The following is a 12,793-nucleotide window of genomic DNA, read 5'->3' as shown; positions in this document are numbered from 1 at the left end:
TGAATACTTGAACAATTGTTTTTTTTTTATCGGAACACATCAGCCAATTTAGAATCATTCAAAAAATCGTTGAAGTTTATTTTGAAAAAAATTGGTAAAAACATATGTCCTGGCCGCAAGATTCATAATTCTAATGACACAATTAGAATTTTTGTTTGATTTTGCAAATAAAGTAAAAAAATCTGGGCAAAATCCGGGCAATCTGGCAAGCTTAGTCAAAGCTTATTGAATCTCATATTCGGGTTTAAATTGTTATTAACAAATAAGAATTTTTTGAAAAATCTGTAGAACCTGAGATGAGATTTCGAGGTTTTGGACTTGGTTTTGAATCGATATTTTGCGTATTTTTTCCGGGGATTTTCATCTTGTTTGATTATTCATCCCGTCCAGATCTTTCAGTAAAAAAAATAACCTGAATGTATAAATACTTGTCCATCTATTCAATAAATCATCTCATTATATTGTAATGTGTTTGAATAGCAAATTTTTTAGAATTCTCTAATAAATCGTGAGATTTTAGTCAAATTTTATGTTAATTTTGTATGGAAGTTCCCCTCCCTTTAGTCGGAGGGGTTTGTAACTATTATAGAAACCATTTTCGGCTTCAAAAACCTCTAGTAACAACCTCAGATCAACCTTAGTTTTTGAGTATATAGGGAACAGACAGATTAGTTTTGATTGTGAGAATAAAAAATGATGATACTTTTTGTCGTAAAAGTATCTCCTTCTGTAATTCAATTAAAGTTACCAAAAACTTATGTTTTTTTATTATTTTCGATTGGTCCTTTGTTACTTAAAAATATTGAAAAATAAATATAACACGTTTTGAGGAATGAAAGTTTCAGGAAACTAATCAGGAATTGTAATTCTTAAAGAAATTCTACAATATTAAGTTGATCCCAAAATTACGTAACACACTGTCCCCAAAACAAACCGATGATGTATAGTTTGTTGAATGAAGTCGATTTCTTCTGCGCTTTGCGCTTGGCGCTTGCTTTTAAAAATAACCTTACTGAAGCAAACAAATATGTCGGTATAGGAACATACATATATTCCACACATCTTTTCGGAATTTATCGCGTGTTCTACTGCATGGTTTAGGTAGGGTGTCCCCCTCCTCTTTTTTTTCGTCGACTGCAATCCCGCTCAAATATGTGACCCATGTGTCAATTGAGCAGGAAAAAGTCGTTTTTCATCGGTAATTGGCGCCTTCAATCCGAACTTGATTGGGACGCAAAATTAAGATTAATGGCAGCTAAGTTTCCTCTTCGATTAATCGTTAGTAATTAATATAATTTTTTGGATTTTTTTCTTCCATTTTTTAATTTCAAACACAGAACCAAAAGATCTATTCAGTCGTCACATAAGCCACTTTTTCGTACAACGGGCTCGGAAAATTGGTGGATTGCGAGAAGTCGTGTAGTTTTTCCTTGTTTTGTTTTCAATTAATAAGGCAAAGATATAAAAAAAGCGGAAAACATCATCAACTCGCGAAATCATGTTCGAAACGGACGAACACTGTCTGCGGTAATTAGGAGGAGCAACGTTCGTTCGAAACAATTTCCACTAGATCGTTTCCTTGACTTTGATGCTTGCCGCACGATCGGTTTCACGACGCGACATTCACGTTTGCACGTTTATTTTTTAGGACCGGTTGTAGTAAATTTTACTGGATTTTTTACAACTGAGCGTATCAGAATTTTTAAGAAATAACATTTTTGGCAAGATGTTTTCAGCTAAAAGTATTGAATTTTTGCCAAAGACGAATTCAGCAGTTGAAGAAAAACCAGTAAAATTTTACCTTAGACAAAATTTACCGAGATCGACTGCGAATAAAATGTACTCTCGCGACGGATGCTCCCGCCCTACTGAAACAGCGATGATTCCGAATGTCTCAAGAGACATTTAACAGAATAATTATCTCATTATGATATGACAGATACTACCTATTCAGTCATTTATTGAATTCGCAGCAGCGATTTGAGGCGAGGTTTGTGTTTTGATGGGTTCGAATCTCATGACCATCTCAGAAAGATAAGCTAGACATTTCTAGACGACATATGTAGCAGAAAGACAATATAATTTTGTCAATGAATTATGGTAACTGAATCAAATTTCTTTTCAGATAGAATGGTTGAAACACATTGTCTAAACCAGACAAACTAAAATTATAAGCATAAAATGTGTACAGCTTTTGTTAGTTTAAAATTTGAACTCGTTTTGTTAGGAACTCGCCAAAAATGTATGTCCATACCGTATCAGCTTTTTCAACAATGATTCAACAGATACCTACGTGATTCAAAAATAAAAGAATCCTCGGGGTAGCTTCCAAAGATTCCTGAAGATTCTATCGTTTTTTAAGCTTCTTATCTTTGCATTCAAGGATTACGGAATGATTTGCTGTTTTTGTTATGCAATTCTGGAATTGCGATAATTAAAATACAAACAATGTGGCAGGCTCATTTTGTAATATTATTTACTGCACAGCAGATCATTTTGTTCATAAATATAGATGTGAATTTTTTGAATGATGAGTAATTTTAATATTTAAGCTCAGGTTGGTTAGCAAACAATGTTACCTATTAAATTTGGCGGGAGCACCATGGCATAGCAGTTTATTTTCGTTCACATAAAGTGATGTAACAAAATTGTGCCTTCGTTTTGAAAACATTGAAGAGAATGTGTTTACGACAAAAAAAATCAGGAGATATTATGGTTCTACGAAGGCTCATGTGAGATTCAAGATGAATCACCTTTGGTGATTCTAACTAAATCGGGGAAAAAACATCACAAAAAGCTACAAAAGTAGTGAAATCTCGTGATAATTTCAATATTATCTGGCTCACAATCGGATTAAAGCTACAGAAACTACTGACCCGATTTGCGTGAAACTTGGCAGGGTGGGGTATTAGAGGTCAGCGAAGGTTCCAATTATGGTTCGAGACCCCCCCCCCCCCTCAATAGAAGAATGTTTACATAACTCGATCAAGCAAATTATATCAAAATTGGCATGAGAGAAAATTTGAATACGAAAAATGTTTCCATGATTATTTGAGACCCCTCTCCCTTATTCTAGTGGGGTGATAAGAAGGGGGGATAGGGGCTCCCTTACAATTTTTCACATAACTCAAGAACTAATAAAGCAAATGAAACCAAATTTGGCATAATATGGTATAAGTAGAGTACGAGAAAAGTTTGAATGAATATTTGTCACCTCTCTTTCCTTTCAATATCTAGGTTGATAAGAAGAGAAAAGGGGGCTCCATTTATTTATTTATTTACATAGTATTCCGTCTCACGACATAACTTGACGAACATAATTCCTAAAATTCACTCGGTTCATAGCAACCGTTCTCCAATTTCTCGGGCACCCCACGTTCGCCAGATCACGCTCCACTTGGTCTAACCACCTCGCTCGTTGCGCCCCCGCTCGTCTTGTTCCTACCGGATTCGTAGCGAACACCTGTTTTGCAGGACAGTCGTCCGGCATTCTCGCAACATGTCCTGCCCAGCGTAGCCGGCCAGCTTTCACCACCTTCTGGATACTGGGTTCGCCGTAGAGTCGCGCGAGCTCGTGGTTCATCCTTCGCCTCCACACTCCGTTCTCCTGTACGCCGCCAAAGATGGTTCTTAACACTCGTCGCTCGAATACTCCGAGTGTACGCAGGTCCTCCTCGAGCAATATCCATGTCTCGTGCCCGTAGAGAACAACCGGTCTAATGAGCGTCGTATACAGGTTACACTTCGTGCGAGGGCTAAGTCTTCTCGACCGCAGTTGCTTGTGGAGCCCATAGCAGGCACGACTTCCGTTGATAATTCGCCTCCGGATCTCACGGCTGGTGTCATTGTCTGCGGTCACCAGTGAGCCGAGATAGACAAAGTCATCGACTATCTCCAGCTCGTCGCCGTCGATCGTGACCTTGTTATTACTGGACAAGCGGGTTCGGTCGGTCTCGGGTCCGAAGGTACTTCGTCTTGGACGTATTAATCATCAACCCAATCCTTCCTGCTTTGCGTATCAGTTTGCGGTAGATCTCCCCCACCGCCGCAGATGATCTGCCGACTCCATTATAGCGGGGAGCTACATTATATTTTTTAATAACTGGAAAACTAATCGACCAAATGAAACCAAATTTGGCATGGGAAAGTGTTTGGGTATTATTTACTACCCTTCTATTCTTCCATAGGAGAGATAATAAGGGAGAAGTGGGACTTCCATACAATTTTTATACTACTCTCTCCTTCCTCTGGGAAGATAGGAAAAAGAAGGGGGCTCCCCCACTATTTTTTAAATCACTAAATCGCTAATCAATCAAATGGTTCCAAATTTGGCATGGGAGAGTATGTGGTATGAGAGATGGTTATATGATTATTTGAGGCTCCTCCATCTTTCCATTGGGGTTACACAAAAGGACTGAATAAGCTTCCCTACCATTTTTATTAACATTGCGAAGAGTTATGTAGATAAAATTTTGTTGTATAGCTTCAAAACTTATCTACCAATGGAACCAAATTTACTATGAGAGGGTTTTTGGGTACTAAAAAATGTTATGAATATTATATCTTAACTATTTCCTTATAAAACCCCGTTGGTTGATTTACTTGAAATTCCACAACGTTTGATTCAATCTGTGAATATTTATTCCTCTGTAAAGTGGACTACCACCATCACTACTACACGTGTCAAGATTGAACTTGTTATAGTGGGGTTTGGGTTTTTTTTGCATGAATCGAAAACTATCGAGCAAATGTACCCAACTGTGGCATTTGACGTTGTTTATGTACAGTACCCATTCAAAAATGCGAAAATCTGTCTTCAAGGTTCAAAAACACTTTTTTGAGGCTAACAGGATTTAAAATACTTTTTACTTATTCAGGCATGTAGATTAACATATTAAGAAAAAAATCGTTCTCAACTACTCTTTCCAAGCGAGATCTGAATCGGGAGCATGCCTTCGCAATATAAGCCTCTGACATTGAAGCCCACGCCTCAGAGATGAAAGCCTTAAGAGAATCGACACTTGGGTGAGAGAATCCACTGGCCTTCGCTTGAACATACGTCCATATGAAATAGACGAGAGGGTTCAAATCCAGACTGCTATTTAGGCGGCCAAAGATTCTTCGGTTAAAATTTCATATTCTCTCCAGCCAGGTTTGTGTCCATTTCGAGATATTGTGTGGGCTCCATTTTGTAGAAAAACAATATTCTCGGGTTCACCGAAGTTTGCTCGAATCCACGGAAGCACCTGATTCTTCATAATGTCCATGTAGTCTTCAGTATTAATTTTTACTTCAGCATTTATGACAACAGGAGGCATATTCAATCCCTTTGAAGTAATCGTTCCAAATACCATAACTCCGGCGGGATGCTTGATAGTAAACTTGAATTTTACATTCTCTGGAACATTCTTAGACTTCAGGGGTGAAGTATACCGATCCGTACGTGAATTGGACACCGGATCAATCGAAAAATGTTCCCGTCTGAGAACACGACGATCAGATGCTTCTTCTTTTTCAGCTTTGACAGAAATCGCAACGAGCGATCAAGTCACAGAGCTTTTATTCGTTCTGTTATCAAATGGCTCTTTGGTCTTGCCTTTGATGATGCATATAAGTCATCTATGACGAATCGTTGCAATAAAAAAAAATCGAGATATTCGCTTCCTTAGACAGCCTCTGGATTGATCTTACTGGATTCCGCTTCACTAACTTCTTGACCAATTTTACCACTTTTACATTGCGTGTAGACCGTGACTTTCCACCACCCCGACATGGTCCATCGAGAAGAGAACGTTTTACGCAGTAAAAAGTAGCTAGATGGCATCTTGCAGCCGCCGAAATTTACTTGGGAGATTTTTTTTTTTGAAAGGTGTAAAAAAGCACACCAGGTCTGCTAGTGTAGTATAGTTTTTTTTCAACTTTTCATACAAGTGTTGTATACGATTAAGGAAATTTGTTACATGATTCCGGTGAAAAAAGAAAGAAAATTAATTTTAAAAAGAAATGAAATCCATCAGGCATGACTTTACAATGCTTTTCGCACCGAAAGTACAATGTCGCAACGTTATACGTTATACTTTTCGGTACTGTTCTCTAGAATAGTTGCATTTGAGGCCCTTGGAGCCAAAAGTGTATGAGTGCATAAAAGCTGATTTCTAGAAAAAAGCACTTAAAGTTCGTTATGTTCCAATAAATTCCATAGATATTTTTTATGAAATTTTTCAATGAGTTTGATCTTCTAAAATAAAAACAAATCATTTGACATCATTTTTTTTAGAAAAACATCGTTTAAATAGTTGACGTTAATTGAGGACACATGATTTTTGATTTTTGCACTTATACCTTATGTGCGCTCCGAACACATGCACTTATACCCCTTTGCCACCAAATAAATTCACTTACATACCCCTTTGCCATCAACAATTTTTTTTTCAGGTGATTTTATCTTTTTGATATGTTTCAGAAAACATAGAGATTTAATTAGGAGAAAAGTAAAATAATTTGTTAACATTTTCATTTTTAATTGTTATGATGGGGAATGTACCCTGGTTACCAGGGCCTGGTGCAGTTAAATAATCGAGAAATGTCATGTCTAAAGATCAACTTTGTCTTTTCAGTTGGAGTAAATCTCTCCAAACAACAATTTTTCACCAGGAAAATAAAAAAAGAATAGTTCGTAAAAAATATTTCTTTGGTTTTTCAATCATTGCATGCTTCCTGCGCCTTTTCCTGATAAATTGGACATTGGAAGTGGACTCATTTTAAGTTGATGTTTAACAGTACATTTACGACTAGAGCTTCATCGTTTTCCCAATCATCTAATGCAAATACATATTGAGCATAGCCCAAAATTTGGTGCATACTCCATATAATTATGACCAGAAATTAGTAATTTGGAATTCATTTATTGGGGTTAGAAGAAATACAAAACTTGATAATATTTTGTTCACTAGAATTTGGTGATAAATGCAATTAAATGATTAACTGTTGATGGTGAATTTTCAAACATCATTTACTTTTCAAACGCATATTAAATACCACTTTATTTTTAAATTTTTTCTTCCCGATGAAAATAACACTTCTTACTGGAAATGACATTTGGGTTGGTGGCAAAGGGGTATAAGTAAGTTACTTAGTGGCAAAGGGATATAAGTGCGGCACTTATACCCCTTTGGCTCCAAACAAAATGTAATTTTCAGTTAGCAGGATTTTTTCAACGAGATCAAACCATAAGAAAAAACATTATGATTAAAATAGCATATGATGTTTGACAGCAAGGATTCGTTCTAGATGGTTATCTCGATTTTTTTCCATTTTGTCACTTATACCCCTTTCAGGGTGGCCACCTATTCGGGAAAAGCGGGAAATGTGGGAAAAAGACGGGATTTGAAATCCAACGGGAAAATAGCGGGAAAAGGCCGGGAATGGATGATGAAGTTTGTTCGAAATATGTCGAAACAAGTAGAAATGGATTGACAGTTGATCACCAGTCTCTTTCCAATTGACTTCAATGAATTCTACCAGGTCGAAACGGATCTTCCTACCGAGTTGGATCGGTTTCGACTAGTTTTAACTTGCTTCATTGAACAACGGGAATAACCGCAACGAAATCGTCAATGCAGTATGCTCGCAATTCTCACTCGAGGTATGTCGAGTCCTTAAATGCAAAAAATAGAGAAGAATCTGAAAAAAACTATTGCAAAACGGAAGCGAGAGGCAGAAAATAAGGCTAAGGAACTGGAGGCGAAAAAAATGATGGTGTTATCTGACGCTCAGAGGCAAGCTTGCTTGATGGACGAAAAAATTAAAATACTTAAAAATATCTGAGAAAAAAATACAGCGAAAAAATGATTATCACACAAATTTTAATTAATATAAGGTCTGCTGGGGTAATGTGTGGACGGTTTTTCGTATAGTTCAACTTGAAAAAAAAACCACTAAAAATTCGCGGTGGTTCAATTTTGATAAAATTACGTTCAATTTGATGCATAACATGTTGTGTACAAACGCTGAAGAGATGAGCTTGATAGACACAAAGCAAGAAAAGTTATCTCATTAATTGTTGCTGGTGTCTTCACTTACCCCGCTTTATGGGGTAAGTGGGGACGGTAGATTTTCCCTTTGATTTCTCAGGAAATTTTCAACTAATTTTTGTTTTCTTGGTTTAATACGTTACTTTATTGCTTTAACCATCAAAATTTGAAAAAAAGTTCATGGTACTATTAGTAAGGTATCTTTCAACGATTATTATGAATAATTTTTATTAATCTTGCAACACACGATTTTATCGAAAATATATACTTATTCCAGACAAGTATTTTAAAGAACTTTTCATGATTCGAATGCTAAATATAGCTAAATTGTAATAGATGAAGGAGAAAAAATTGATAAAAATGTGTAAACATCAAGTCTGTCTAAAGCCCTTCCCACCCACAGCACAGGTAGGGTTTGGAGACAATATTTTTTATTTTTTTTTTTTTTTTGCAAATAAACTCTTTTTTCTTCATTTTAAACCGCTGTTTCTTTTCCTTCCTAACTGTTTCAAATGTAAGGATTGCTCCAATTTAGAGTTTTCGTCAAGAGCCAGCTAGTTTACGAGAAATTTTCCATTGAAAAAGATGCACATCAACTTGACATCGTAGTTAATTAACAAAAAGTCGCTGTAAACATCCGCTATTTTTGAAATCATATTTCTTTTACAGTTTTTGGATGGATAACAAGTAAATTTAACATTCTGCATTAAAAGTTTGGAAAAATAGTGCACAATATTTTTTTAACATCCATCGTCCCCACTTACCCCACGTCCTCACTTACCCCGGTGCACCTTACCCTTTTTCTTTTATGAACAATCATATTTGTTCAAAATTTTTGACTCGAGTGACGTAGTTTTAAAAATTAAAAAAAAACCCTGCGTATCAATCTAATGATTTGTAGTTTAATTGTAAAAAATAACCGAAAAAAATCATTGAAAGATCATTTACCACTGAAAGAAATAAATTTTAAAAAAATATTCGGAATTTAACTTGGTTTTCTGTTTTACAAAATCGGGAGTTTCGTGAGACCATGCGGGAAAAACAAAAAAATGCGGAAAATCAAAAATCGATTTTGAGTGGCCACACTGCCCTTTGGCTCCAAGGGTCTCACTTGAGAAAAACATACAAAAATTGACGATTTATTATAAAGATCAGTGAGGTAAGGCTCAAACATTTGTAGATTGGATCAGACGTTCAGATCTTTAAAACAAACAGTTCGGATTTCTACAGAGTGTAAATGAGAGTAGAAATAACACTAGGATGTTGTAAGTAAAGTTTTAAATTTGAAATTGTTGTCATTTTGAAAGGATTTATTAAGAAAAATATCAAGCAAAAATATTACACATCAAGAAAATTTGTTACTTTCAGATTTATTAAACTTTTCACAAATTGGCTTGTGCTTCTTAATTCTACGGATTTAACGAATATTCAGCCGTACGAAAATCATCCAATTTAATTAGGTCAAATATTCGGTTTACCGATTAGATGAGCTAAACCTTATGGGCCTGATATTTCTTTTCAAAATTTATATAAAGTTTTTAGAAACAGTTACGAATGCGTGTTTCTAAAAAACCATTCGTTTGACCTAAATACTTTATATGAAGAAAATAATGGTAATCTTATGATAATTCATGAAAAAAATTGAAAAAAATATTCATCTTTTTTTGTAAGAAATATTTCTACTTTATTCCTGGTAAATATCTTCCATCGGCCGGCGCACACTTTTTTCAGTCGTGATTGATATTGAAGTTTTTCCCACCTTAACTTCGTCAAATCTGTATTTAATTTTGGGTGGCTGCATCCTCCTCCTTCAATTTCCGCTTATTTTCGAAAGAAATTAAGGGCAATTTTGTGAATTCAGCCGTTTTCTAAACTAACAAAACTTGACTAATTTTGTGCCACTAAAAAACGATTTTACTGGAATTTCTGCTGGCAAAATCTGACAAAAACAATTTAGAAACCATCATGAGATGGAACTTAATGTACAATCAATAAGTTAAGATCGTAGGTTGCGGAATATACATACAAGAGTACTATTTTCAGCAATCAAAAAGTTTTTGTTTTGAAAATTGTTGTTTTTTTTTCACGGGAGCAGAGTTTTGGCCAATCATTATATTTTTTTTTTTACAATACAACCAGCAAACATATACTTTAATCTGCAAGGGCAAGCTGCTAGTGGCAATCTAACCTTGCCACTAGCGGAAATGTTATAGGATTCAACCGCTGGAATTTGTTGGAAATAGAGGTTTTGTTGTTTAAGGTAAGGTTTTCAAAGTCGTAGCTAGACAACATTTTTAGCAAATTGAAAAAAAATTGCGGGACATTTCAGCAATCTACACTTAGTTTTTCGCTTATTAAAAATTAAAAATTCTGGTACGTACTTCCCTGATGACCTTTAACCGTAGTTGCTGACCATGTGCTTCACTCCAATGCATGATTTGAATTTTGAGGACATTTTTGACAGTGTACTGCATACTTTTCCACCACTCGGGCAAAGTCTTTTTTTAGTTAATCAACGGTTTTGCCAACTATGGATTTTGAAGGAAACTGTGCAAAATATTTTTTTCTTTTGTTTTGTATCATAAATATCTCAAAAAAGCGTTTATTTTCAAATTTGAAAAAAAAGGTTGGATAATACTTTTTACAGGCAACAAAATGTTGTCAATATTTTGTGTTTGATAACTAGGAAATAAGCTATCAGCAAAAGGAAGTGTCTTATTCCTAAATTAATCTTTATATTTGATAAACTATAAAATAGTGATGATTGTAGTTAAAGTTTTTCAGTTCGCAATCAGATCTTTGTTACACTAGGGTGGCAGTCAAATGGGTCATGTCGAATTTCGAAAACCGACCCGATACTTTTTTTAGATTGGCAAAAAAAACTGACCTGTGCCAAATTTCAGCTCAATCGGACTTTATTTAGGGGTACCTCAAAGCGCTGAAAGTTTCGGATTTTTACGCTTAAAAACCCCCTTGGGGGGGGGGGGGTGGGAGGGCAAAGGAAATCGAAAAAATCAAAATTTTAGTTTTGATTCCAAATGACTTAAAAATGCATAAAAAGTCGAGATCTGGTGTTATCTCGATTTTTTTTTCTTTTCAAATGTGATATTTAAAATTTTGAATATTACCAAAGGGTTAAGTTAATTACCTTAAAAGAATACCAAAAATTGTCAATTAGTCACAAAGTTATGGAATAGGCTCCTGAATGGAAAATTCAATTTTAAAATTTTAAATTTCAAACTTCCTGTTGGAAATTTGAAATAAATATTGAAGGTCTACATTCTTCATACATTCATTGTCACCCTAATAAAATCGGCGTTAAAAGATTAATTTTTTGATCTATGCCTATGAACTATGTATAATCCGTTTATAAAAAAAATATTTAAAAAAAGTATCAATTTACTGCAGTTACTGTTTCAATTTATAAAACTGTCTAGGAATTCTTACAATTTAAAGTCACTCAACATAATTTTCTAAACCTTGAGTATTCTATCGTTTTTTATGTTCTTTGTTTAGTCAGTTTCATTCAAAAGTTAGGATCACAGGACGGAAAAGGTGATGATGGACATCACGTTCGAGAGTCATGTCCCCGTGTATCACTGGGTCATTTCGCGAACGCTTTTAGCACGCTAATAATACCGCCGCAAAAATGTACCTAATGATAATTCATCAATTGAAACAGTAGGTACATCGCACAGATTTGACTTCGACGCCTAAAAAACACACACAAAGTACCAGTTTCGGTGGTTTGAACCTGTCAATCAAGATTCACATTCTATAGCTCCCAACTGTTTGGCTTTTCTTGCTTGCTTGCTCGCTGGCTGTCATCACAAGTTGTTTTCGATTATCACAAATGGTCATTATTTTAGCGATGTTTTTTTTCGTTGCCATTTTCGAGGAGGAAATCTCTTGTTGTGCAAAAAAAACACCGCGAAACAAAACACTGATGAGCCCTGTTAATCATACACATGTATCTCCGCGAAACAATTCCACCCGGTTCTGAGCTAAGTAGCAATCTTTGAGGTAATTTTGCACCCCCAGCTTATTCTACGTAATATTTAAACAGAGGACTCATTTGGTATTATCAGATCAGACGCTTCTGCTTTCCGTTTGCTACTTTTTACACACGCCGCCGGCGGGCGGCACAAAACTGTCACCACAGGCTTGTTTTCGATCATTCGGTTGATTTATGGCACACATTATTCGGTCAGATAATCGCGTTTGTTACAAACTGCCTCTTTGCTTTATGATTTTATAGCGACCCGCCCTAAAGCGGCTCCCCCATTTGACTGGGTAATCTTCCTTGACCAGAACTATACTTTTAAAAAAATTCCTTCGATCGTCGTCAAACAGAACATTGTTGAGAGGGGGAGGTGTTTATTTACAACCGCATCCAATTGAAGCAATAAGTTAGTCACCGAAACGAGACGACGACGCCAAACCGGGAACAATGACTTGGTCAAGGTCAGGAAGATGTTTATAATTCGACTTTCACTTTCCGGCTGCGAAAGATTTAAATCTTCCGCGACACAAACACTCGAACGTACAAAAACTTTCAACACTTCATTAAGAGAAAGAAAAAAAACTTCGATCAGCGCGATCACATGTTTCCTGATTTCTCCTCGTTGTAAAACCTACGGCAAGATTCTCGACCGCTACTTTTCACGAAAATTCGAATCCGCGGCACCGCTTTCACGTTACTGACGGGACGGACTCGAAAATCCGACTAAACCGAGTCCGGACTGGCACCGGGAAAGATC

General features: G+C 35.9%; 1 protein-coding gene across 2 annotated transcripts in view; it reads right to left on the bottom strand.

The window, feature by feature from the left end:
* LOC129755315 (myogenesis-regulating glycosidase-like) overlaps window positions 1–12,793 on the bottom strand; it is a 52,904-nt gene extending 40,111 nt beyond the window's left edge. The window contains exon 1 of one of the 2 annotated variants that reach the window (XM_055751747.1): window positions 12,672–12,793. The gene's annotated coding sequence lies outside the window, so the exon portion shown is untranslated. Of the gene's footprint in view, window positions 1–12,150; window positions 12,318–12,671 lie in introns of those variants that run through there. The other variant, XM_055751748.1, reaches the window with a different exon arrangement.

This window comes from Uranotaenia lowii, chromosome 3 (genome assembly GCF_029784155.1).
Source record: "Uranotaenia lowii strain MFRU-FL chromosome 3, ASM2978415v1, whole genome shotgun sequence".
Classification (NCBI taxonomy): domain Eukaryota; kingdom Metazoa; phylum Arthropoda; class Insecta; order Diptera; family Culicidae; genus Uranotaenia; species Uranotaenia lowii.
The sequence above is the reverse complement of the archived record's forward strand: the minus strand, read 5'-3'. Positions and strand labels throughout refer to the sequence as shown.